General features: G+C 46.4%; 1 pseudogene; it reads right to left on the reverse strand.

Moving 5' to 3' along the window:
• Positions 1-7,474: 7,474 nt before the first annotated feature.
• LOC123345524 lies at positions 7,475-26,562 on the reverse strand (annotated as a pseudogene).
• Between the last annotated feature and the right edge of the window lie 954 nt (positions 26,563-27,516).

Below are 27,516 nucleotides of genomic sequence, written 5' to 3' on the forward strand. Positions count from 1 at the left end.
TTCAAGGACACTGCTCACATCTAAAACTTGGCTAACAACCAAGAAAAAGGGGGGGGGCTTGAATATACCCAAGCAGATGTAAAATCTGCAAAGACACTAATGCAATGTGTTAGGTTTCTTTTCTCACAGGTAAAGAAGCACTATCCGAAGACCCTAGCAGCCCCGCTACTCCTTGGAACCAGAAGACTGGATCAAGGTAAAAGACCACCAGCAAAAGACTGCTTTGGCTCCATGCTGGAACGGCCCTTATTAAGTCCTGCTGACTACCAACACCGCTGTGATGTGCCAAAGACTGACTGCTTGGACCCAGGATTCTCACTGCAAAAAGACCCCTCCACCTCAGAAGAATTTTCCTACTGATGATTAGCCTATTCCGTTTTCTAGTTCTATTGTGCTTCTGGACAGCAGGGAAAAAGGACAAGGTGATGTGCTGGTTGAACCTCTCCCTTGTCCACGCACAAATTTACTGTGCCTTTGAGTTTTTCTAAAAGAAGCAAAACCATTACAGGGTGGTGTATTCCTAATCCCTCCCCTATAGAATGCTGAACTACAACTGTTTGGGGAAAGGAAAAGAAACACTCACTCCACTGACATTGCCAAAGTCCAGGAATTCCTGACCAGAAAGGACATTGAGAACTGACCCTGGTGAAGAAACCCAAGGAATTATACACTGGCAGGAAGAAACTTGTGGGACCCATGTTTGGGAATGTGGTATTAATTGGATTTTGGGGTTTATTCTACAGGCTGCGCCCTGTGTTTTGGATAAATCCTTCAGTATGTATTGCCCTCCCTAATTGGATTTTAAATGACATTGCCTTTATCCAGTTTTCAGATCACTTTTACATACCCAGATTGCTCACAAGGGGCTGCCATTAGATTAGTATAACAGAGAGCCTGGGCTATTTCCTCTGGAAAAAAAGAGGGACCTGAAAGCCAAGAAAATGATGAGAAATTGGGCCAACTAGAAAAGGCCACTAGACTTATTTTTGAAGCTCAGCTATCTTAAGTATAGGCTGGAGTTGGTGAGTTACATGTCATTTTCACCATTAGTCCTATGACCCAGAAGTTACTGACAGAGATGGTATTGAATATTACTGAGGCTGGGAAGGCATTGCAGTGGGATCTAGTATGTTTAGAAATTCAGGATTTCCTAAATGACCAGCTGATGGCCATTCAGAGTGATCTTAAGCACCAGACTTGACCCACTGCCCTTACAGACATATCAGGAGTACCATCTGATCTGTGGTCATGAAGACATACTTGGACACTTTCTGGGTGGAAGTGTGTACATTTACAGTGCTCCTTCCAAGCATTTGGACCGGTTAGGGTGGGTGTGGGCTCCCACATACCGAATCCTGCTGGGTCCATGGGGAGGATGAATGTGGAACTGAATACCCCCTCATTACTAACCCCAGCTCCTTAGAGCTTAATTGCTTTTTGTCCTCAAAGTTTGAGAAAACTCAGCCAAAAGGTTTGTTGAGTATTCTCAAAGGGGGGAGTTGTTGGTGTCACTAGGCATAACCCTAGGTAACTCAGGAGGGTGGAAAGCCATAAGTGTCAATAAAGCCTTCTGTAGTAGGCCTGAATGAACTAAAGTCACTCCATGTCTGACCAAAGCGTTTCCATGTTTATGTTTGAACTTTAATCAACCTAGCAGGCCAGTAACCGAGAATGGAATGTACAACAGCTAGCTCAACTGTGGTACTGCCAGGAGATAATGATGAAGCCTGCTTACACCTGGCTAAGGGGGGGACAGAATAACAGATCCAGGAAAGTAAAACAAGATAACTGTTCACAGAAGAGTTACTAACGAGCTAAAGTGGTTTTTGCCAAGTATGACTTAACTGCTTAAGGTAATTGCTATTGCAAAGTGTATTTGCTGCATGGGAATGAAAGGTGGGGGAAGAGGAGGAGTGTGGGGGTGATGGGAATGCTTAGCTGAAGTTATGTATAAAGAGAGGAAAACCGCTTGTATCTGTGTGCGGGATTTGAGATTGCTATGTCTCCCTTGCACCTTATTTGGGCTCAAATAAACTTTTTTTTGCTTCTCCACCTTGGTGTGTTTATTGGAAGCGAAGCACACCGGGCAACGAACCACTGTTGCTGTCGCCTCGGGCCTCTGTGCCGGCAACAGGCGCGATAGTCAGATTTGGTGGAATTCTTTTTTTTTTTATACTATATAATTTTGACAGATAATGTTCATTTTAACCAAATTTTATATTTATTGTAAACTTTCACAGTTGCACAAAAATCTGGGTTTCAGCATTTCATTCCAATTGTTACCAATTTAAATGTTCACAGCTGTTGGAAATTATGGGGGGATCAGACAATATTTCGGTCAGACCAGAACTATTTAATGACACTGAGATTCAAAAAGCTGAAGCTTTAGAACTGTTAAAATTGTCTGTGGGCAGCTAAATCTTCTTCCTCCTCCAGCATCTCCCCCAGGGCAGTAACCCAATTCCTCCCCCACCACCACAGGGACAGAGGCTGAAAGTCCATCTGATGGCAGCTCAGGGGCCTGTGGAATGTGCTGGGATCTCAGCTTGGGCCCTAGCTCGGCAGGTGACCCTGTAACACAACCACACTCAGCAAGGCCTGCACTGATTTTCTCCCTTTTTGTCAGTCTCAGAAGACTCAGGGACTAAGTGGTCCACAGAGAACTGTCCGAGGGCAGTGGCTGTGCGGGGAGCTCACACTTGGGGTCCTGCACTGCACAGGATGTGGGACAAACAGAGAGCTCTAGGGGTCCCAGGTTCAGTGCTGGGTGCGCTGGCCAAGAGAGCAGCCGTCACACCTGTTCTTAGCCTGGAGGCTACTGCTTCTGTTTCCCTGCTCCGAGAGTCGATGCCAGCTTTGGTACTGTGAACGCACTCCGCCGACTTAGCGCGTTTAATGGGGACACACACAATCGAATGCATACAATCTGTTTAGAGAATTCTAATTCTATACATTCAATATAATTTCGTACTGTAGACGTACCCTTAGAGACTAAGGTCTTGGCTACACTTGCAAGTTAGAGCACACTAAAGCTGCCCAGTGCACTCTAACTCACTCCCCGTCCATGCTGACAAGGCACGTAGAGTGCTCTGACTCCATGGCTAGAGTGCTCCTGGTATTCCACCTCGGCGAGAGGAATGCCGTCTGATGCGTCTTGGCTGAGACGCCCCAGCATCAGTGTGAACGAGGTGTTGCATAACTGTGCTCTAATCGGCCTCCGGAAACGTCCCATAATCCCCTTAAGTCAAGTGGCCACTCTTCTCATTGTTTTGAACTCGGTTGTAGGAATGCGGAAAAGACCTTTCAAAGCTCTGTTTCTGACAGACGGCTGCTTATCTGATCCATGACAAAGCGATCATTACTGAGGAATGTTGTTTGCTTGGAGTGAGTGAGAGAGAGGCGGGGGGGGGGAAGAAGGGGGGTCTGAACTTACAAGACAGCGTGCTGATACACTCAGCACCCCAAAAACCCACTCTCTCCCCCCCCACATACACACAACACACTCCCTGTCACACTCCACCCCACCCCCAGCATTTGAAAAGCACCTGAACGCTGGGATAGCTGCCCATAATGCACCACTCCCAATGCCGCTGCAAGTGCTGCAAATGTGGCCACGACAGTGCGCTGGCAGCTGTCAGTGTGGACAGACTGCGACGCTTTCCCTACTACGCTCTCCAAAGGCTGGTTTAACTCACAGCACTCTACATCTGCAAGCGTAGCCAAGCCCTTTCAAATTGATTTGGGCATAAGCTTTCGTGGGCTAAAACCCACTTCATCAGATACATGGAGTTAAAAATACAGTAAACAGTATATATATTACAGCACATGAAAAGATGGGAGTTGCCTTACCGAGTGTGGGGAGGTCATTGCTAACAAGGCCAATTCAATTAAGGTGGAAATGGCCTATTCTCAACAGTTGACAAGAAAGGGTGAGTATCAAGGGAGGGAAAATTTCTTTTGTAGTGCTAATGAGGCCAATGCAATCAAGGTGGACGTTGCCCATTTCCAACAGGTGACAAGAAGGTGCGAGTATCAGCACAGGGAAAATTACTTTTTGTAGTGACCCATCCACCCCCAGTCTTTATTCAGGCCTAATTTGATGTTGTCCAGTTTGAAAATTAATTCCAGTGCAGTTTATCATTGGAGTCTGTTTTTGAGGGGAGGGGAGGGGTTAAGAGGAGCCCATATAAGAAAAAGACCCAAAAATTGGGACTGTCCCTATAAAATCAGGACATCGGATCACCCTAATCCCTTTGCCACTTGTTGCCCCAATGAGACCTAATCCCACAGATCTGTACAAAATGTTCCTGGCTGCTGTGGAGTCTAATTATTTAATTAATTCTGTGTCCCTGCCACCTCCACACCTGCCTGTCCCCAGCCTGGCTGCTAATTCTACCCCCTGCTCAGCCCCCATGTCTGCTCCTCCTGCAGCCCCAGAGGTTCTTCCTCCTCCCCACTGCTGCAGGGAGGGAGGGGGAGGAGCTTCCAGGGCTCATAGTGCAGGGCCGCCCAGAGGATTCAGGGGGCCTGGGGCAAAGCAATTTCAGGGGCCCCTTCCATAAAAAAAATTGCAATACTATATTCTCGTGGGGGCCCCTGCGGGACCCAGGGCAAATTGCCCCACTTACTCCCCCCCACGGGCGGCCCTGGGAAAAATAAACCTTCTGCATCTCAGCACATACCCAGTTTTGAGAAAACTTCTTTACAAGGTATCACTGGTTCTCAGCATCAGCTAGTGCTAAAAGGCACTAAAGATCATTAAAAGGGTTGGACAAATATTTTCCGTCAAACCTTTTCTTGGATTGAAAACTAGGGGCTTTTAAAAAGCAGAAAAAAAATCACGGATAATGTCTGCTTTCCTTTAAAAAAAAACCACAACAATTTTTGATTGAAAAGCTGAAATTAGTCTGCCAAAACCTGAACATGGTTTGGGGTTTCAGATGTGTATGGTCAAATATTTGCTGCTTGCTGTGTTTGATTGTTTAAAGAAACAATAACAAAAATTCTGCTTAAAAAAAATCCAAAACTTTTGAACCACCTCAGCTTGTGACCAAACGCCTGAGCCCATCCAGTCAGAGATTTTTCCAGGTTTCTGATACTCTGCTGGCTTCCTTGACTCATATCTGTCTCCATAACTTTGGGTTCATTTAGGTTAGAACATAGGAACAGCCATACTGGGTCAAACCAAAGGTCCATCCATCCAGCCCAGTATCCTGTCTACCAACAATGGCCAATGCCAAGTGCCCCAGAGGGAGTGAACCTAACAGGTAATGATCAAGTGATCTCTCTCCTGCCATCCATCTCCATCCTCTGACAAACAGAGGCTAGAGACACTATTCCTTACCCATCCTGTCTAATAGCCATTAATGGACTTAACGTCGATGCATTTATCTGTTTCCTAGAGACTGGATCTATGGGGTCCCTTACAAACTGGAGATGGTTACTGTGGGTTTGTCTTTAGTATAGCTGATGTACATACTCCACGAACTGAGCATTTGAGCTTATTCCAGAATCTGGGATGAGCCTATGTTGTGAAAACTGAAATGCTCAAAATAGCACATGCATGTGAATGGACACAGGGTGCTAAAATTAAATTAACCCAGGGGTTCTCAAACTGGGGGTCAGGACTCCTCAGGGGGTCACGAGGTTATTACTGGGGGTCGTGAGCTGTCAGCCTCCACCTCAAACCCCGCTTTGCCTCCAGCATTTATAATAGTGTTAAATATATAAAAAAGTGTTTTCAATTCATAAGGGCGGGGTCGCACTCAGACATTTGCTATGTGAAAGGGTCAGCGGGACAAAGTTTGAGAACTACTGAATTAATCCCTCTGAAGCCTCAGGGAATGCAGGGGAGGGGGGGGTCTCCCTTGGTAGGGTTGGGAAGGATATTGCTCTTCTCATGTGATCCCTCCCCCAGTGGCTAATTTTAAATGAAGCTACTACCCTCCCCTGACATGAATCTCCCTATGGCACTGAAATTAAATATAGACTATAACTTGGCATTTGAGAAGTGAAAGGGATGGTAGCCCTAATTGAAAAGCTAACAGCTTGGCTCTCCTGCAAGTTTCTACCCTCAAACTGCTGAATGAGCTTGAGGGTAGGGAAGGCTGTGCCTCCCAAACAGCCTGGCCCTGCCCCCCTATCTGACCCCCACCCACTTCCTGCCCCCCAATTGCCCGCTCCACTCAGAATCCCCAACCCATCCTGCTCTTTGTCCCCTCACCGTCCCTCAGAGACCCCCCCCACCCTGTCCCCTGACTGCCTTGACCCCTATCCACCCCCCCACTAAGTCCTGACAGACCCCCGGAATGCCCACAAACCAACCCCCCCCCATTCCCTGTCCCCTCATGCCCCCCCCCAACCTCTGCCGCCTCCCTGTCCCCTGACTGTCCCTGGGACTCCCTGCCCCTTATCCAACCCCCCCGGCCCCGGCCTCTTACCCCCGGCTCCCCCCTCACCCAGCGCCTCAGTGCATCGCATCCAGGACCGTCCCTGAACAGCTGCAGCGTGGCTCTGGCAGGGCTCCTGAGCTCCTCCCTGCGTGGTAAGGGGGCGGGGCTGCGAGCTCCAGGCTGAGCGGAGGGAGCTCAGGCCCCGCTGGAGCTCGCAGCCCCGCCCCCTTACCACGCGGCTCTGCATGGGGAGAAGCTCAGGGGCCCCGCCGGAGCCACGCTGCAGCAGTTCAGGGACGCTCCTAGATGCGCTGAGGCTCCAGGAGAGGGGCGGAGGCGCAGTCGGGCTGGGGCGGGAGCCTCAGCCGTTCTCTTGGGGGCCCCTGCGGAGCCCGGGGCAAATTGACCCACTTGCCCCCTTTGACGGTGCTGCCCGTAGGAGCCAGCTGAGGTCACTCAATCAAGGTGAACTGCAAACCAAACGGAGCAAACAAACCCCAGAAGCTGATGGTTATTCCAATACTTAGATTTACCAAGCCAGCCAAAACAACTTCTATATTACCATACAGGTTACTCAGAAGTCCAAACCACGCAGTTCCCTCAAAGTACCCAGCCTCAGGCCTCCGTCCAGACACACCTATCAGATATGATGATGATTACTGAAAATCTTACTTCATCATATAAAAGAAAAGGTTCTTCCAATCCCAAAGGATTAGCCACATACCCAGGTTCGGATTCTCTCTTACCTTACCCAAAATACACGCTATAGCCAATTCTTATTAACTAAACTAAAATTTATTAAAAAAAAAAAGAGAGAGAGTGTTGGTTAAAAGACCAATATACAGACAGACTTGAATTCAATTCTTGAGGTTAAGATACATAGTAGAGGTGAGCTTGTAGTTGCCAAAACTCCTTTTAGAAATAGTCCATAGGTTACAGTCCAATGTCCATGCCCAGGGTGACTCCAGTCAGTGACTGGGGATCTCAATCCTTATGGCTTATGGTTCCCCCTTCTTGAAACCCAAAGCAGATCTGAAATGAAGAAGGATCATGTCCCAGGGTTCTTATACATTTCCAGCAGCCTTTCGGCCTGAGAAAACAATAGGCCTAATGCTCCTTCTCCCAAACATCCTGGCAATTAGCACAGGGTAATTTATCCATTAAACAGTTCAGATACAGGTTACCACAATCTTCAAAGAGACACATAGATAATACTACTATTTCACTTAAGTGTCTTCCTAAATGTTAATATTCTTTTTTTGATCTTTGAATCAAAGCTGTAGCGATAGACAAGACTTGTTTGCTCATATCACAGGACCTGAACAAACATCTACCCTTGAGATCTCTAACAATGCAGACTTGCATTTCAAACCTCTGTTCATTTACATATCTTCCAAACCAGTTTCTAAAGTTTGGCCATGGGTCAGGTTAGTCGATTAACTCTTTCTGGCCCTGTCACCTTTCAGTGAGATATTATACTACATTCAGAACATCACTCCCCGCCCCTGGGCAGCCCTCATAGTGATGAGGAGCCAGAGGTCCTCAAAGATCAGAGACAAAGGTGTGTGAGGCCAGAGAGGCTGAGCTCAGGGCCCCCAGTGGGAATCATAGATTATTAGGGTTGAGAGGGACCTCAGGAGATCATCTAGTCCAACCCCTTGCTCAAAGCAGGACCAATCCCCAAATGGCCCCCTCAAGGATTAAACTCACAACCCTGGGTTTAGCAGGCCAATGCTCAAACCACTGAGCTATCCCTCTCATGCACTATCAGAGAACTGCAAAGTTTTGGTTGCAAACACTGCAAGGAACAATCGTTTCACAGAAACCTCACACTATACTGTATATGGAAATGTGTCTGCTGGTCTTAACTTTTTTTTTTTGTCCTTAATAAAAGTTTGTTTTTACAAAATCTAAACTCTGGGCCAAATTGAACCTGACAGTGTGTCTCAAAATGTTGTTCCCTGCTGTTCGTCTCCATTGGCTTTCCATGCACAAATTGAAGATCCCACAATGCTTTTCAAATGGAAAGACGAATATCTTGGCCAACGTTTTCTCAGTACATTAGATGTCAGTGGTTGTGTGGGAGTGACTGCTAAGCCATAAATGCCGTGTTTGCCTACACAGTTATTGCACCTGGATGTGCAGTGGGGTACCTGGCTAAGGACTCTCTGCTTGGGGATACCATAAACAAAAAGGTTAATCAAGGTTGCACTGCAGCATCCATAAGGTCCTGGCTAGTACTGAAACTGAGAGAAATCAGGGAGCTTGTCCAGCAGTCATAGGGTGACCAGACAGCAAATGTGAAAAATCAGGACAGGGGGTGGGGGGTAGTAGGAGCCTATATAAGAAAAAGACCCAAAAATTGGGACATCTGGTCACCCTAAGCAGTCACTGGGTGTCCAAATCCTGCAGCACAAGCTAAACACCTGCTGGTTTAATGGCCCCTATTTTATAGGGTAGCCAGCTTGCCCAAGAACATCTGCAGTGGTGAGGCTGGGGTCAAGGGGTCCCTCACATAGAACATCAGGGTTGGAAGGGACCTCAGGAGATCATTGAGTTCAACCCCCTGCTCAAAGCAGGACTAATCCCACTGTACCTGACAGATTTCTGCCCTAGATTCCTAAATGGCCCCCTCAAGGAGTGAACTCACAAGGCTGGGTTTAGCAGGCCAATGCTCAACCCACTGAGTTATCCCTCCCGCCGCACAGGGACGCAGTCTGAGCTGGGATCCCCACCACACTGCCAGCGAAGGTCGGATTCTCTCCCCAGGGACAAAGCCTGGCAGGAAAGTGAAGATCGGGGCCTCGTCACCAGCATTGATAAATGTCACCTGCCCCCGGTCACAGTCCAGACAAATCCGGATCCTGCTGGGGACCCGGCTCAGGGATAGGGGGGTCTCAGAGGAGGTGAGAGCCCGGATCTGACCCTCCCACCGCTCCACAGCCCAGATCCCCCCCTCAGGGCTACGGCTGATCCCTTCCTTCCTCCTCACAGACTCTCTGGCCACCCCCATAGCCCAGTATCGCCCACCCCCGACCTCCACCTCCCAGCAATGTCTCCCCGAGGTGAATCCCTCACAGCCCAGCACACAGGGCTCAGTGTCAAATCTCTCAGGGGTGTTGGGCAGTTGCTGTCTTGTGTTTCCCCGTCTCACACTTTTCTGATCTTTAGACAGGACAAGCTCAGGATGAGCCGTGTCTGGATCCAGCGTCACATTCGCTGTAAGAGAGAGAATCAGAGCGTTAGGGGCAGAGCTCAGCCCTGGGGGAGGGTTTGATAGTGTCAGTGACAGAATCTGTCCCAGCTGGAGAGTGACTCAGGGAATCTCCTTCCTCCAGGATTTACCCATCAGCAGGGCCAGCTTTAGGAAGTGCGGGGCCCCATTCGAACATTTTCGGCAGGGCCCCAGCAGGGATGACTGAAAAAAAAAAAACAACGTAAAAAAAAGCCTTTCATTTCTTAGCAAACGGTTCCTTATAAAAAGTTCTGATTTAAGGGATGTGCCACGGTATGTATTTTTTGTACCAATAGGGTTACCATATGTCCGTATTTTCCTCCCGGATGGTGATTTAAGAACCAAAAAGACTGACATGTCCGGGAAAATACGGATGTATGTTAACCCTGCCTAAAGTTCTTTTTTAAAAAGATGGGCCTGAACTAGAAATGAGCTCCGTGTCACATGTGTGGGTCCCTGCCACTCCCTGGGGGCCAGTGTGCACATGTGTGGGTCCCAGCTGCTCCCTGCCCCCCTCACTGAAGGAGGTGTGCAGGGTTACTGCCCTGGGACTGGCTGTATGGGGCTGGCTGGAGCAGGGCAGGGGCTCACTAGAGGTAGGGTCTGGCTGCAGGCAGGATAAGGGGTACGGGGCTGGCTGGAGACAGGGGTGTGTGGGGTGGGCTGGCTGGCTTCAGGCAGGGCCACAGGGGGATGCGGCAGGGGTTGGCAGAGCTGGAGAGAGAGGAGTGTGGGACTGGCTGGCTTCAGGCAGGGGGGTGCGGCAGGGGTTGGCTGAAGACAGGGGCTGGTGCAGGCAGGGCAGGGGGGGCAGGGCTGGTGCAGCAGGGGCTGGCTGTGGGCAGGGGGTGCGGGTACAGGGGGTAGAGCCCACCCTGTACAGTGAGTGCCCCCTCCTCCTTTCTCCCCCACCAGAGTAGCAGCAGCCCAGGGCTCTGGGGCTATTTAAAGGGCCCGGGGCTCCCCTGCTTCTATCGCCCCAGCCCTTTAAATAGCTGAGGGAGCCCAGGGGAAGCGGTGGGGCTCCAGTGGCTATTTAAAGGGCCGGGGCAGTAGAAGCAACGGGAGCCGCAGACTTTTTAAATAGCCCCCAGAACCCTGCAGCCGTACCCCAGGGCTCCAGCAGCAGGGCTCTGGTGGCAATTTAAAGGGCCTGTGCTGGACTTTGCTATGGGGCCTCCCCACTGCACCCAGCCTGCTCTGAAATGTCACAACTCAGACAGTAACAGCTCACATGGTACCAGGACTGAACCTGCCCAAAATAGGTAATAATTGGAGATATACCAATCACCTAGAGCTGGAAGAGACCTTGAAAGGTTATTGAGTCCAGTCCCCTGCCTTCACTAGCAGGACCAATATTTGCCCCAGATCCATAAGTGGCCCCCTCAAGGATTGAACTCACAACCCTGGGTTTAGCAGGCCAATGCTCAACCCACTGAGCTATCCCTTCCCCTGCTCAGCAGCACTCACAGCACAAAAGTACATTAGCCTGGGGGAGGGGTTAACACGAGTGAGGGGGGGTCATGGTGTAATGAGGAGAAGCTATGAGTGTAGGGGGAGCAGGGGCGGATTAGCCAGAGCAAGTGGGGACCCTTCCCCACCCCTTCTGCCTGCACTACCGCCAGCAAAATGGGGTCGGGGGTGTGCCCCACTCTGGCCACCTAGCACACCAGCCAGCGAGCAGGGCAAGCCCCTGTGCCCCGACCCTGTCCCCTGGCTGGAGTGAGGGCGGGTGGAGCAGCACAAGCCCCTGAGCCCTGACCCCACTCTCTGGTAGGAGCGCCGGGCAGGTAGAGTGGGTCAGGGTGCGGAGGTGCCCATTTTTCCAGGGCAGTGGCTAATCTACCACTGGGGAGAGGCATAGAATAGGTGGCTGGTGGAAAGAGAGAGAGGGTCGTGCTAGTGATGGAGAGGCTAAAGTGACGTCCTGTTTACCAGAGACAGGAGAATGCTGAGATCATGGTAGATGGAGACAGGAGAAAAGAGAGAAGCTCACAGCTCTGATCACAGGAGCTCCCCAGATCTGTATAATGGAGCCAGAAGTGCCCCTGTCTGTGGTCAAGGCTCTGTTCCTCTGCTGGAGACTGGAGCACGGGTCGCACACAGACACAGTCCCTGCTCACCCCATCAGCGTGGGGTCATTGCAGAGCTCCTGGCCTTCTTCAGAGAGGAAAAGATGAAAGAAGAAACAGAGAAATTGGAGATCGGCCATCAACGCAGGGAGATAAAACAAACTCCCCCAGAGAAGTGGCTGTGGAGGTGCATGTCCCACTGGATCCGTACAATGAGTGGCAGCTGCTGTCACAGATCTCTGCAGGGTGCAGTGCACATGCGAGCGGTGGAGGGGCAGGAAGAGTAGATGCAATATGATGTAGATTCATTATGCTGTAGTAGGACATAGGCACAAACCCTGTTTCACCTTGTGATCCGCTGTAAAATGCAGGGAGCTGGGCAGGTACCTGAACTATCACATCCACTCCCACATTCAAGGAAAAAGAGGCACATTGCCTCATAGGGACTGATATTTGGACACTGATAAAATAAGATCTTTAATTACTTTCTTCTATAGGTGCCACAGATCTTCTCCACCCTAAAAACAACCACATAATTAGAGATGAGAGCAGATCTGAACAAGTATTGCATGATTCAATATTGTACAAACTAATACACTGATGGGAAAAGAAAGTTATAAGATCACCAGAACCTGCACTGGGTTGCATGTGTGTTTCTCTCCCAGGGTGGATCTTCACTGCAGAGTTAGCTCAGGATCTTACCTGGCTGTTGCCCGAACCTGTTTATTGCGCAAGCACAAAAACTCTGACTCAGGTTTGTTGGTGCTTTACACCCACGCTGGCTGGCAAGACTTTGGGTAGAGGCTGTAGCTCAGGTACCACTTTAATTCAGGTTGGTTACATGCCCACTTTGCAGTGTGAAGGGAGGCTAATCATCTCAGGGGCTGATAGTCCTCCAGTGCCTTCCCACAATTCCTCCTGGGTCATATTTTCTTGCCCACTACCTACTCTATTACTGTATTGCTTATCAATTTTTCAAATTAGCTTTTGGTGTGCAATTCATCAAGTTTAGTCCTTCCCCACATTTTATAAAGTTTCATTAAAAAACAATCACCCCCAAAAGAATAATAAATAACAATAATAATAATAAAGCAAGCAAACAAAAAAGGTTTTTGATTGCAACAATGTTAAAAAATAAATTTAAAAGCAAACAACTCCACCACAATTAAATGAACAGCCCCACGAGACTCCAAATTGGTACGAAAAGTTTGTCAGAGGAAGGATAATGACACTTACTTATTTCATTATCTCGTTTCTCTAAAAATCAAAGAGAAATAAATAGATATTTTTGTTAGGCATTTCCCTTTTCTTATGTTTTATTTCTCTTTATCATCAATACGACAGTGAAGGCTGACAGAAATCAACATCCTTCCCCCACCTCCCCCCATTAGAATAATCATAAAAAACAAGAAAGCAAACAAAAAAACCCAAGTTTAATGAATAAATAAATAAATAAAAGGGGTACATTTAAAAGAAACAACTCCACAACAGTTAAGCCATCTGACCGTGACGGAATAGACCAGTTTAAAACCATGCCCTTTGGACTTCATGGGGACACGGCCACTTTCCTACATCAACGACACCAACTTCTACCGTCAGAGATGGGCCGAGCATATGAAGCACGTTGCGGTGGTATTTCAAGCTCTCAAAGGGGCAGGTTTGACGGCCAAGAAGTCAAAGTGTCAGCTGGCCACCCAAGAAGTCACTTACCTAGGGTATGCTGTGGGGGGAGGGGAGGAGCTACGACCTTTGGTGGAAAAGTCCAAGCCCTAGTAGGCTGCTCTGTCCCTTTCACAAAGAAGCAAGTCTGGTGGTTTATGGGATTAGTGGGATACTATTGACAGTTCATCCCAAACTTTGCTACCATGGCTGCCCAGTTGACAGACCTGGTTAAGGACACTGCAACCGAAAGAGTCTGTTGGACCAAAAGCAGTGACAAGGCATTTAGGGCAATACAGGACCCATTGACCCAGGAGCCAGTAATATTCCACTCAGCCTTCTCAAAGCCCTTGATTCTCCAAAACAGATGTGCCTGATGTCAGACTCAGCAGGGCCGGCTCTCACATTTTTGCCGCCCCAAGCAAAAGAAAAAGAGCACCGCCCTGCCCCACGAGCGCCACCCGACCCCTCCCCGAGCGTCGCGTCACGCCGCCCAAGTCCCCGCCCCCCCAGTGCTGCGCCGCTCAAGTCCCCGCCCCCCCAGTACCGCGTCATGCCGCCCAAGTCCCCGCCCCCCTGAGCGCCGCGTCGCATCGCACCACCCAAGTCCCCGCCTCCCAGCGCCACCCAAGTCCCACCCCCCAAGCGTCGCGTCGCCCCGCCCAAGTCCCCATCCCCCCCAGCGCCGCCCAAGTCCCCACCCCCTCAAGAGCTGCGTCGCGCCGCCGAAGTCCCTGCCCCGCCAAACCAAAAACAACAAAAGCAAACCCCGATCGCCGCCCCCTCCCAAGGTGCCGCCCCAAGCACGTGCTTGGTAGGCTGGTGCCTGGAGCCAGCCCTGAGACTCAGAGCAGTGTTATGGTAAGAATTTGGAGGAGGAGAACACCCTGTTCTCTATTTCAGCAGGAAGTTGTTCCCACAGGAGGCAGCCTAATCGGTCATCAAAAGGAGGCCCTGGAAGTGAAATGAGACATCGGTGCCCTACGCTATTACTGGTGGAGGCAGCCTTTCCATCTAGTAACTGACCATGCACCACTCCACTGGCTGAGCTCAATGGCAGACCATAACCCAGGCATTATTCATTGGTATCTCTCAATGCAGCCACACAGCTTTCGGGTGGTACATCATTCAGTCACGGAAAATAAAAGCGTGGACTTCTTTTTCACGGGATGGTGGGGACATGAACTGGCCCCAGGACACCACAGCCCAAGGTCTGAAGGGGAGGGTGTGTGAGGGAGTACACAAACACCACACTGGGCCTGATGGGTTGAAAGGACAGTACTGAGCCAGGTAGCACCGTCCATCCAGCCCTGCAGATCATGCGTCAACTGGAGAAAGGGCTGAAAAGGGAGCAACGCAGCGAAGATGGGAGAGGCACGGGAGGAGGACACACCTACCCTGGAGGTTACTGACAAGAGCCTTGGAGCAGCCTGCCCGAGGGACTGGCTGCTCGCTTAGGCCCAGTTGGGGTTAATGGTTTCGTTGCCTTTTCTTTTTCTTTTCACCTTATCTTGGACTGGAACTGGGGGAGACCAGCAGACGGTAGGAAGTGACCGAGAGAGGGCAACTCGGAGGACAACTCTGGGAACCAGACACTGATGACCCTCCTAGGAGTGGGTCAGAGCCCAGAAGAGTGGGTGGGCCCAGGCTCCCGTACCACTGCCCACCTCCTTGCCCCTCAGATTAAAAGAGGGCCAGGACTGCAAGACCTGCCCACTGGGAGGGGACACTAAGTGTGCTAACCACTAGGCCACCTAATGCACCGATGACTATTACACTCCTACAGGAGGATCCAATTTTTCACAAACATTTTCTTCTCAGAGGAAGGATAACGACACTTAACAATTTCTAGATTTAATTCCCCTAAAACATAAAAGAAACACAGATAAGAGTTTATTGTGAGTTTTCCTTCCCTTATGTGTTGTTTCTCTTTACCCTCAATACAAAGTTAAGGCTGGGTGATTGTTTCTATTCAATTTCTTCTTTTCTATTGCTCCCCACCCCAACATCATTTTGGTGTGACATTTGTCTAATTTAGACTTATCCCAGATTTTATAAAACTAGATGAACACACCCTATCCTCGGGCACAGCCCCATCCCAGTTAGGAAAAGACAAAAACTCCTCTGGGCTCAACTGGCATTAAACAGCTATCCTGCAGGGTCTGCTCCCTCTGCCACACACAAGGGCCTTCAGACCAGGTACAAGCTGACTGCAGCAGGGAGTGGTTGAAGATAAACCCTGTTCTTGGGTCTAACTCTAGAATAATAGAATATCAGGGTTGGAAGGGACCTCAGGAGGTCATCTAGTCCAACCCCCTGCTCAGAGCAGGACCAAACCCAACTAAATCATCCCAGCCAGGGCTTTGTCAAGCGAGGCCTTAAAAATCTCTAAGAATGGAGATTCCACCACCTCCTAGTGAAATAGTGTTTCCTAATATCCAACCTAGACCTCCCCCACTACAACTTGAGACCAGTGCTCCTTGTTCTGTCCTTTACCACCACTGAGAACAGCCGAGCTTCATCCTCTCTGGAACCCCCCTTCAGGTAGTTGAAGGCTGCTATCAAATCCCCCTTAACTCTTCTCTTCTGCAGACTAAACAAGCCCAGTTTCCTCAGCCTCTCCTCATAAGTCATGTGCTTTGGCCCCCTAATCATTTTTGTTGTTCTCCACTGGACTCTTTCCAATTTGTCCACATCCTTTCTGTAGTAGGGGACCCAAAACTGGACACAGTACTCCAGATGTGGGCTCACCAGTGCTGAACGGAGGGAAATAATCATTTCCTTTGATCTGCTGGCCATGCTCCTACTAATACAGTCCAATATGCTGCTAGTCTTCTTGGCAACAAGGGCACACTGCTGACTCATATCCAGATTCTCATCCACTGTAATCCCCAAATCCTTTTCTGTAGAACTGCTGCTTAACCAGTCAGTCCCCAGCCTGTAGCAGTGCCTGGGATTCTTCCATCCTAAGTGCAGGACTCTGCACTTGTCCTTGTTGATCCTCAGATTTATTTTGGCCCAATCCTCCAATTTGTCTAAGTCACTCTGGACCCTATTCCTACCCTCCAGCATATCTACCTCTCCCCCCAGCTTAGTGTCATATGCGAACTTGCTGAGGGTGCAATCCATCCCATCATGCAGATCATTAATAAAGATGTTAAACAAAAATGGGCCCAGGACTGACCCATGGGGCACTCCGCTTGATACTGGCTGCCAACTAGACATCGAGCCATTGGTCACTACCTGTTGAGCCTGACAATCTAGCCAGCTTTCTATCGACCTTATAGTCCATTCATCCAATCCATACTTTTTTAACTTGCTGGCAAGAATACTGTGGGAGACCGTATCAAAAGCTTTGCTAAAGTCAAGATATATCACATCTACTGCTTTCCCCATATCCACAGAGTCAGTTATCTCCTCATAGAAGGCAATCAGGTTGGTCAGGCATGACTTGCCCTTGGTGAATCCATGCTGACTGTTCCTGATCACCTTCCTCTCCTCCAAGTGCTTCAAAATGGTTTCCTTGAGGATCTGCTCCGTGATTTTTCCAGGGACTGAGGTGAGGCTGACTGGTCTGTAGTTCACTGGGTTCTCCTTCTTCCCTTTTTTAAAGATGGGCACTATATTTGCCTTTTTCCAATCATCCCGGACCTCCCCCAATCGCCATGAGTTTTCAAAGATCATGGCTATTCTTTAACTTCTGTCATGGATTCACTTGATCAGTGCTACACCCCCAGATTTGCAACAGTGTCTAGAGACTCTTCAGTCTGCCAGACTCGCTAGGCCTCTCGCTCTCTCTTCCTCCTGGATAAGCCACATGGCTTCACCACCTCCGTAGACGGGATCTCTCGGCCTTCAGTGCTCCTGCTTTGCACTCTGAGCTCTGTTCGAGTCCAACTGAGATACTCCTGGTAGAGACTTGCACACTCTTAAGGGATAAATGCACCTCACCAAACATTTGCATTGGCATTCAAAGAGCATTTTCAAAACAGTCGGGTGTATTAGTCAACTGGACACAGCATAGGAAGGACGTAGGTTATCATAGAGAAATGGAGGTGAAACATAGACCATTCCGGTCAGCCCAGATTCTGTAGTGTACTCCACTGTTCAAGCTCTGGTCAGAATCCTTGGTCAGAAACTGGGGCACACATAGGATTCATAAACATATTACAGATAATTCCCACTGCACCACACCTTCCTTAACAAACCAGACCTCTAGAGATTCTTTTGAAAGCCTCAGACTGAGGGCTCATCTGCGCTGAAAACTTACACTCCCAAGACACATAGCTATGCTGACCTAACCCCCTAATTCAAAGGACTTTTAAGGGGAAAGAGTCTCTGGAAACATCCAAAAAGACCCTAAAATGGTCCAGCCTATCACACACACAGCTCCCAACTATCAAACACACAGTAATAAAATAAATCATAGAAACCAAGAAGCCAATACACAGTTGTGTAACTTGGTCAAAATTTGTATTTGTGGAAAAAAAGAATTTGAAACTTACCAACTTCTTTAGTAAGTTTTCCTGAAAAGTACAGAAATAAATATAAATGATTAGCATCTCCTTGCTTCATTAAACAGTGTTAGAAGACTACATCCTACAGGTGCAAAATTGACTAGGAAGGATGAATAGACATGTCTGATTTATTTGGAAATTGGGCAGATATTCTTTATGGATGAAGTTCACCTGGGCATGGACAGCTGTGTCTGAGTTATGTGACAGTTGATATGATTTTTTTATTTCCTAACTGAGGAACAAATGTGTTTATTAACTGATTCGCCACAGGTGCACTACACTTTATTAGCAAAAAAGAGATCTGAAGTTTGAATCTGAGAGGCTAGGCTTTGCTGAACCTTGTCTCAAGTGGAACCAGAGACAAGTAGCTGGAGGGGGAGAACTGAGCAGAACACAGACGTGTCTGCTGTGATCAGATTCTCTGGTTCAGTTCTATTGCCCTAGACTCTCCTCTCTCCTATTCTACCCCTCTCCCCCTTCCCACCTCTGCCTCCACCCTCTATCAATAAATTCACATGCATTCTTCTTCTTTATATAGGACAAGGTCAGCAGATCACACGATCTTTTAATATTAAATTCCAAAATTGCTCTTATTTATTTATTAGAATAAACCCTTTATGTACAATATATTTCTCCTTCTGATATTTACCTTTCATTTTAAAGAGATTAACAGTGAGGCCAATAAAACCAATCAAAACCACCAGGATCACACTTCAGCGCCACCATCCAAGGATTCACCCTTGGGAAAAATGGATCTGAAAAACAAAAACACCCAGAAATTGCCTTTGTTTGGAAGCAGTGACTAAAATCAGATGGTTTTATTCCATACAAATACATAAATAGTATCCAGCAGAATTTCTGGGAGATAAAGAGTGAAAGAATGGCCACGTCTACACTACACAAAATACCAGAAACTGATTTTAAAAATGGCTCCAATCAACACACCTTTAACACTGATTTAATCCTGGAAAAAACAGGCCTGATTTGATGCATTGCTATTCAGAGGGCCAGAGAGTCCAGGGGCAAATTCTCTGTTCATAAAACCACACTGACTTCAATAGAGTTACACCAGCAAATAATTTAATCCTTAGTGTTCAGCAACATTCAGAAACTGTCAGATTAATTAGAATATTTTTGAAAAAATCCACTATTGCCCCCTCAATATTTGAAGGAATCATAATCCCAATTTCTCCAAACAATTCTATAGCAAACTAATTAATCTTCATTTACTGTTCTTGTGTTCACAGTGATTCAGACATCCACCCAGGATGGAATTTTGGAAATGTACCTAAAGCTTTCTCTGCTCAGGGTTTGTGCTCTGATACAGTGAAACTGGGGTAACTCTCTTATATGACCATTCTTAAATTGGTTCAAGAGTTGACAACATATGAGGGTTGCACCAACATGAATAAATTGATCCACAAAACCTTAGGGCACAATTAAGCTGATTTATGATTTATCTCCATTTAGCTGAAGTTGGTAAGGAATTGACTGGAGCTAAATCTATATAGCTCACTCTGAAACTTATACAAGAGTGTTCACATGAGCAGGTGGCATCGATTCACTAAATAGTTAATCAGTGCAACTTTTGTGTGTAGACAAGTGTAAAATAAGTCCCTTTGTGGATTCGGATCAAAGTGTCTTAAGGAGCACAAGTCCCACTGAATGTCAGTAAAAACAACATCACAAGACTTAGGTGACATTTCACACAAGTAATGAAGACAGAGTTGGTGAAACAAACAGATCACTAGAGCCCTGCACGGATACAAAATATGTATCCGCATCCAATCTGCGATCCCCTAAAATGATCTGCGGATATCCGTATCTGTGGGATGAGGATATCTGCAGATATAAAGTGGATATCTGCAGATTTGCAGGGCTCTACAGATCACAGTCAACCCAGAGTACAAAATTTACCACATTAAAAAAAAATCATTAAAGTGAATTTAAAGTTACAGGAACATACTGTGTCAGTGGATTGAGTGAATTTTTTTCTAAAAAATGTTGCAAGTTTTTGTGTGCATATGTGTGTGTGTGTGTGTGTGTGTGCACACGCTAGAATATCAGGAAAGTCAGACTTAATATTAAATTTACGTGAAATCCAAAAAACTTGGATAGTCTGAACACTCCCATCTTCTTTGTTTGTGAATTATGAAATATCCACCACAGATGTTTCAGTTCTTTTCTTCCTATGTTTTGCTTTGTTTCTGGTGGTGGTGAGTTCAGTGTGGGATTTGGATGGTAACTGACCTGCTATATAAACTGCTGATTCCTTTTCTTGATTGAGAATGGTGTTCCTGATGCAACAGGACAAGTTTTGGTTAGAATATTTTTTCACAACGATAGCAGTTTCTATTTCAAACAGGTTGTTATTCCCTCGGGATGTTGTTTCAGAGAGTGATGGTAAACGTCGCCCATTGAAATCTTTCCACAGCACCTCAGGCTCTGGGTACCAACCAGTAGATCGACAAACTACCCGGATCCCTCCATCCTGGTGACCTTCAACAGAGATGAGAGGAGCAGAGCCCAGACCTAAGGGGAAAATACATAAAGGTATTAATTCCATAAGTTAATTAATAAAGCAGAAGGGATAAAGGAGAGTTTGTGGATCCCTTACTCACATGAGAAGGCACTAATTCATGTGAGTAGTCAGTAGAAGGGATAAATGAACACTGGACTTTCTGAACTCCCAATGATCATGGACACACAAAAATGTGAATCAGTATTTACAATAATTTCACTGAGTCAGTGGGAGATATTGTCATCTCAAGACATGAGCAACTGAGCGCTGAGCACCTTTGGTGATAGGACAATGCAGATACCTGAACAGGATCTGAACTTTTGAAAATCTGATCATTAGTGCATTAGAAAGGCATATTTATTTTAAAAAAATTAATTGGCTACATGGTTGCAGTGTCAAAGCAGCAGGGGAGAAATGCTCAGTCTCATCTAAGAGTGGTAAATACAGTAACGCCTCACTTAACGTTGTAGTTATGTTCCTGAAAAATGCGACTTTAAGCGAAATGATGTTAAGCGAATCCAATTTCCTCATAAGAATTAATGTAAATGAGGGGGTTAGGTTCCAGGAATTTTTTTTCCACCAGACAAAAAAAAAGACTATATACACACACACACATACACTACAAGTTTTAAACAATTTAATACTGGTACACAGCGATGATGATTGTGAAGCTTGGTTGAGGTGGAGGAGTCAGAGGATGGGATATTTCCCAGGGAATGCCTTAGTGCTGAATGATGAACTAGCAATTGGCTGAGCCCTCAAGGGTTACCTCTCACACTCTACAAGGCAGCAGGAATGGAGAGAGGACAGACAGAGACACACACACTCTGTGTGTGTGTGTGTGTGTGTGTGTGTGTGTGTGTGTGTGTGTGTGTGTGTGTGTGAGAGAGAGAGAGAGATGCGCATTTCCCCTTTAAGTATGCTGACCCCACTCTTAAGTACGCTGCCTTGTTAATTAGATCAGCTTGCTGAGACCATCTGCTGCCAGCAAGCTCCCTCCGTCCTGAGCCCTGTCGTGTGTCCCCCCTGCTCTATGGAAAATGGAGTAAGCAAGGTGCAGGGGGACACCCTGACATTAGCCCCCCCCCTTCCTCCTCTCCCCCCCGCACAGCAAGCAGAAGGCTCCCGGGAGCAGCTCCAAGGCAGAGGGCAGGAGCAGCACATGGCAGTGTGGGGAGGGACAGCTGAACTCTGGGCAACTGATAGCCTGCTGGGCAGCTGCTGCACAGGGAACTTATGGGAGCGGGGAGCTGATAGGGGGGCTGCCGGTCCACCCTGGTTCCAAACCCCTATCAGCTACCTGCAATGGGCTGCTCTTCCTGCAACCAGTGGACAAAGCAGGCAGCTGCCAAATGACGTTAGAAGGGAGCATTGCACAACTTTAAACGAGCATTTTCCCTAGTTGATCAGCAACGTAACAACGAAACCACGTTAACCAAGAGGAATTACTGTACATAATTTCCCCTCCCCACTGTGACACTCTGCACTCCACATTCACCATAGTAATATGATTGGGTATGATTATGATATAATTAAGTTGCATTTTATACATGTAAGGTGTCAATGGAAATGTTATGATTTGCTGAGTATGGTTATCCTGTTTGTATGTATGAATCATTTTTGTATCTGGAGTCATGAATATTGACTATGCATCTGTAGTTGAAATGTGCTTGCCCTGAGTAACACCCACAACTAGCCTTTCAGGTACAACAGTGAAGAAGCTAGACAATGCTAATGGCCCATCAGTGAAAACAATGGGCCATGGAAAAGCCTTGTCCTCACCGGAGGACACTTCAGACAGAGTATGGATAACGGCTGCCATGACTCAAACATGCAGGGGCATCTGACTAGATCACACGATTCTGATCTCCATTTTGGTACCTGTATTTTTCCACAAACTGGGCTGGGAACCTGGTTTGAGACAAAGGGGTTCCCGCCATAGGGAAGAAACTATAAAAGGGGGAAGTGACATCACCAACAGGCCTCACTTTCCTCACAACTCCACATCTGGATATATCTCTGGAAGAGCACAGACTTTGAACTGGGGATGTGCTGGTCCCAAGAAGGAAACCCTGTCTGTGTATGAAACATCTACAAACAGCTTGTACTATCTAACACTGTTCAATTCAAATTCTGGGTAGTATATTAGGCTTAGATTGCGTTTTTATTAATTTGCTAGGTAATCTACTTTGATCTGTTTGCTATCACTTAAAATCTATCTTTCTGTAGTCAATAAATCTATTTTATATATATTTTTTTTACCTAAAACAATGTGGTTTGAGTGATGTGTTTGCAAAAAATCTCAACTCAGTTAACAAAGGTTTTGTGCATATTCCTCTCCACATCGAGGGAGGGCCGAACTTGGTAATTGGAATAATCTTTACTGGTCAGACTTTTGATAAGAGCAGGATGGTACAGCTCCAGCATCCTAGCTTGGGGTGCTGTGGGAGGGGTGTGTGTTTTGGCTGAAGCCTCGCTATTGTTGGTTCATGAATGCTTGGTCAGATGCATTCATGAACACAGCTGGGTGTGGTCCCTGCCTGCAGATGTTGGTGTGAGTGGCTTTGCAGCTTGTCACAATGTCACAGTGCAAGAGGGAATCCAGATTGGGGAGACAGAGGGCTCAGCTATAACCCAGTTCCAGGTGGCACCCCAGGGAGAACCCGTCACACTCACCATGACCATCACCTTTATGCAGTCTCAGCAAATAAGAATGTTGCATTTGATTTTAACTACACCCCTAAGTAACAACCAACAGTGAACCAATAATAAGGTCATAAACATCTGGCAGTCCCACCTTAGCCCACATCCTAGAAATGCAACCAGAAGGCCATATACATCCAGAAGTCCGTTCCCTCTTAACTAAAGGCCCCTTTGGGGGTTAATCAAGATTGGGCAAGAAAGTACCTTGGCCATCCTGAAAATATTTTTAATACATGTTGGGAAAGTTTCCAGCATATTTTCCCTAGTATGAAAGTCGCTGTTAGCTGAAATTTAGATACACTGTATCACAAGCAGGGAGTCACAGTTACTGTAATAGCAAAGAACAAAGCCAGCAAATCACACAAAGCTAAAACTGACACAAGCTACTGACCTGCTACTCGCAGTTCCAATATGGTTTCTTCATAAAAAGTATTGTCTTGAACAAAGCAGTGGTATTTTCCTTCATCAGAGTGTCTGATATTGAGAATCCTCAAGGGAACGTTTCCATCTTTAAGTCCGGCTTTCAAAAGCTCTGTTCTTCCCTGATACTCTGGCAACTGCCCATCATACTGATCCTTCCCACCACGATACAGGTGCACAAAGGATGCCAACTGAGATCGGAACCATATCACCACCATGTTTGCAGCGCTCATCGGGGGGGACAGGTGACAGGGTAAAACAGTTTCCTGACCCAGGATGGCAGTGGCAGGGTCATGGGGTCCGATCACTGTGAACTTTGCTGGAAAATGCACCAGGACAACAACAAGAAAAGCAGCTCAGAGGAAAGTGGGAATTTGATATGAAGGACACATCCAACCGTTTCCATTTCAGACAAACTTTCCAAAAAGTTCAGCCAGAGGCAGACACCCACCATGGAAAATTTCAGCCTGAATGTTTAAGAGCTCATGGGCAGCAGGACTGTGTTATAAGAACACTCAGCCTCAGCGTATGGCACAGGCACACAGCACTGAGATGGGGCGTGGAGCTGATAACAGGCAAGTTTGGTGCATGGCCAGGCACTGAGCATGGGACAGAATGGGGAGGTGAGAACTGGTAGGTTCAGCGCATGGCACAGGCATACAGTGCTGACACGGGGTGGGAAGCTGACGATGGGGGTGTTCAGTCCATGGCAAACTCACACATCAGGGAAACTGAGGCAGAGAGCTGGGAATGGACGTGCTCAGTGTATAGTTGAGACAAACTTACTATTCAACAGCCATTTTTCTAAGTGCTCTCAAACTGACACGTTTACTGAGATTGCCATGATATTTGCTGGGCCTCACCAGGAATAAGGGTAGAATTGGTGGCCCATATTTGGTTTTCTTTCACCAAGGTTCTCTTGAGACAGCCCTATTGCTAGAGCCAATTGTTGGACTATTATAGTTAAATACGTCTTATGATCAAGAGACCAAATAACCAAATGTAATGAAAATTATTGCCTAAAGACAGAACAGTGTACTACGAAAAAGAAACATCCATATCCTCCTCCTGGGAAGCAATTCCTACCATGCATCGTGCTCACCTTACACAGAAGGTGTGCTTGAAAAATACACCCCAAACCCACTTATACTTATACCATGGCTGTTTACAAGTGAAAAAGCACTTTATACATCACCTAAGATCCAACCCACCAGTTTCTTAACTTGTTGTTCGGTACCTTCCCTAACCCTGTTTTGGATACCACATTCCAAACCAGGTGAATGTAGAGGTAGATGTGCTAGGACACACCTTTCATGGCTTTGATAGGCTTCCTATTTTCTATTGCCAACGCTGACGTCAGATTTGTAAAGTGTTGTGGGATATTAGATATTGGTGAACAGAATTGGGGGAAGAGCACAATACATTCAGTTAACTTAACATCCCAACTCTCTCTCTCTCTCTCTCTCTCATGTATATTATAGGACTACCATGCACATAATGCCTAATAATATGGTGTATACTATGTATTATGTATACACCATATTATGTATTAGCTAACAGGCCCAATTTAAAAAGTCACATGACATCAATATATTCTGGTTCTTTTTATGTTTTTGTGCAGATTAGTCTCAGATGATGGCTCTGACCTTTTTTACAGCTGAAACCCACTAAGTTGTTTGATTTTATTATTGTTATTATTAAACTCTTCAATAAGTGTCCACCCAATGCTTTGGGCATCTTTGACAATCTTTTAAAAATACTTGTGTGAAGAAACAGGCCTGGGCACTATCCCAGGAGCAAAAAAAATAACCCAGCAGCAGCAACGCAATCAGGGCAAAAACTGAATAATGAAAGTGCTGCTCTTGCTGTGTGGGTAAGTTTACACATTGTGAGTTCCACTGATTTTGAGCAAAGCATGTTGTTAAGACACTTCAGGGGCCTAAATAATTTCTCTGAGAAACAGCGGACACAGGGCGGATTCCTACCTGATTCAATCTTGTGAACATAACAAATAAGGAAGAAAACAATAAACCCAGGGAGAGGGGAGCTGGCTCTGGAGCTGTGGCAGAATGACAGAACCTTCATCTTCACTGTAACTTGATCTAGACAACAGGAAGAAGGAGGAAAAATCTTATCATAGTGAGCATAACACTGACCAACATTAAATCATTAAAGTCAAACATTAAAGAGGACACATTAAATAAAAAAGAGTAAATACATTGTTAAGTGAAGTCTTTCATATTATGGAGTTAGAACAGCCATTCAATTAAAGTTCAAAATGTGTTTTCTTTACGAGTCTGATTTTGTCCTATCCCTGCAAAACCACATTACAAAAAAAAAAAAAAAAAAAGTCAGATCAGTGTAAAAGTTGATAGGAATTCTACCAATGGAGAAAAAAAAATTTAAGGAATGAGAAATAGCTTGTGTGTGTGAGAGACAGAGAAAGATTCTTGGAGGGCTTTTTTACCCACTTCATTTCTTTCAACATATCAGAGGCAAGGGAGTCAGGCTCTTAAACAGAGTAAAAGGGACCACGGAGAAAGACTCTTCCGATAAGCTTGGATTTGCAAGAGTTTGTAACTTACTTTACAAAACAGAAATATACTGTGACGGTGCACCCCATAAGGCTTTATGGAAATATGCTTATGAATGTATATATGCTACATATGCCATGTAACATATCTCTGTAAAGGTTCTGATCTGCTGAATGTATTAATCCTGTTTGTGTGCATGTATCATTTTTGTATTCAAAGTTATGAATATTGGCTGTGTACTTGCTTGATTTGTAAGTAGCCTTAGTAAAGCATTTGGTCAGCTTCTTGAAAAAAGGAATGTGCAAATTAAGTGCCCAATCAAGAAACTCTTAACGAACAATGGATCTTGGAAGACTCCAATCCACATAAGAAGTCTTTCTGGAGACATTCAAGATAGCATGTGGGCAATGGCTGCTGCCTGTAAAAACTGAGTCATGCATGGACAGGTGTCTTACCCAAGTGACTCCAAAACTCCATCTTGGAGCTGGACTTTGCATAGGAGCGAGGAGAGAATCTCCACTCACAAGAGAAAGTCTATTTAAACCCCTGGAAGACCCCTCCATTTTGTCTTCAGCTGGCTCAAGAGAGAGCATCTCCACCCGCAAGGATACCTGAAAGAAACTGGAAGAAAGGACAGTAACTGCAGGGGGTGTGAGTGACTGCAGAACCCATACTAGGACACTAGTCTGTAAAAGGAATTTTATTGGAACACCTCTGAGGATGAGGTTTTATCTGTATTCAGTTTTCTTACTGTATTAGGCTTAGACTTCTGTTTTGTTTTATTTTGCTTGGTGATTCACTTTGTTCTGTCTGCTGTTACCTGGGACCACTTAAATCCTGCTTTCTGTATTTAATAAAATCACTTTTTACTTATTAATTAACCCAGAGTAGGTATTAATACCAGGGGGGAGGGGCAAACAGCTGTGCATCTCTCTCTATCAGTGGTATCGAGGGCAAACAATTTAGTAGTTTACCTAAACACATTTATTTGGGGTTTGGACCAAATTGAGAGTTGGGTAACTGAGTGTTAAAGACAGGCACACTTCTTAAGCTGCTTTCAATTAAGCCTACAGCTGTTAGTGGACGTGCAGACCTGGGTCTGGGTTTGCAGCAGGCTAGCGGGTCTGGCTCAAACCAGGCAGGGCACTGAAGTCCCAAGCTGCCAGGGCAGGAAAGCAGGGGCAGAAGTAGTCTTGGCACATCAGTTGGCAACCCCAAGGGGGTTTCTATGATCCAACCTGTCACATATACAATAAATTAATTCATAGCAAATCTCCCTTTGAATGCACGGAGAGCAGGATCAAGTCCAGTTTTCTTGAATAAAGCATAAGAGCAAAGAAATAAATTCTTAAATCAAATAACCACACTACTCTGGTGTTAAATTACAATGAAAGGAGAGGAAAAATAGATCACAGATAATTATGAATATATAGTTCAAACGCAAAGTTTATATTCAGCGTCAG

The sequence above is a fragment of the Mauremys mutica genome, chromosome 12 (genome assembly GCF_020497125.1).
Source record: "Mauremys mutica isolate MM-2020 ecotype Southern chromosome 12, ASM2049712v1, whole genome shotgun sequence".
Lineage (NCBI taxonomy): Eukaryota > Metazoa > Chordata > Testudines > Geoemydidae > Mauremys > Mauremys mutica.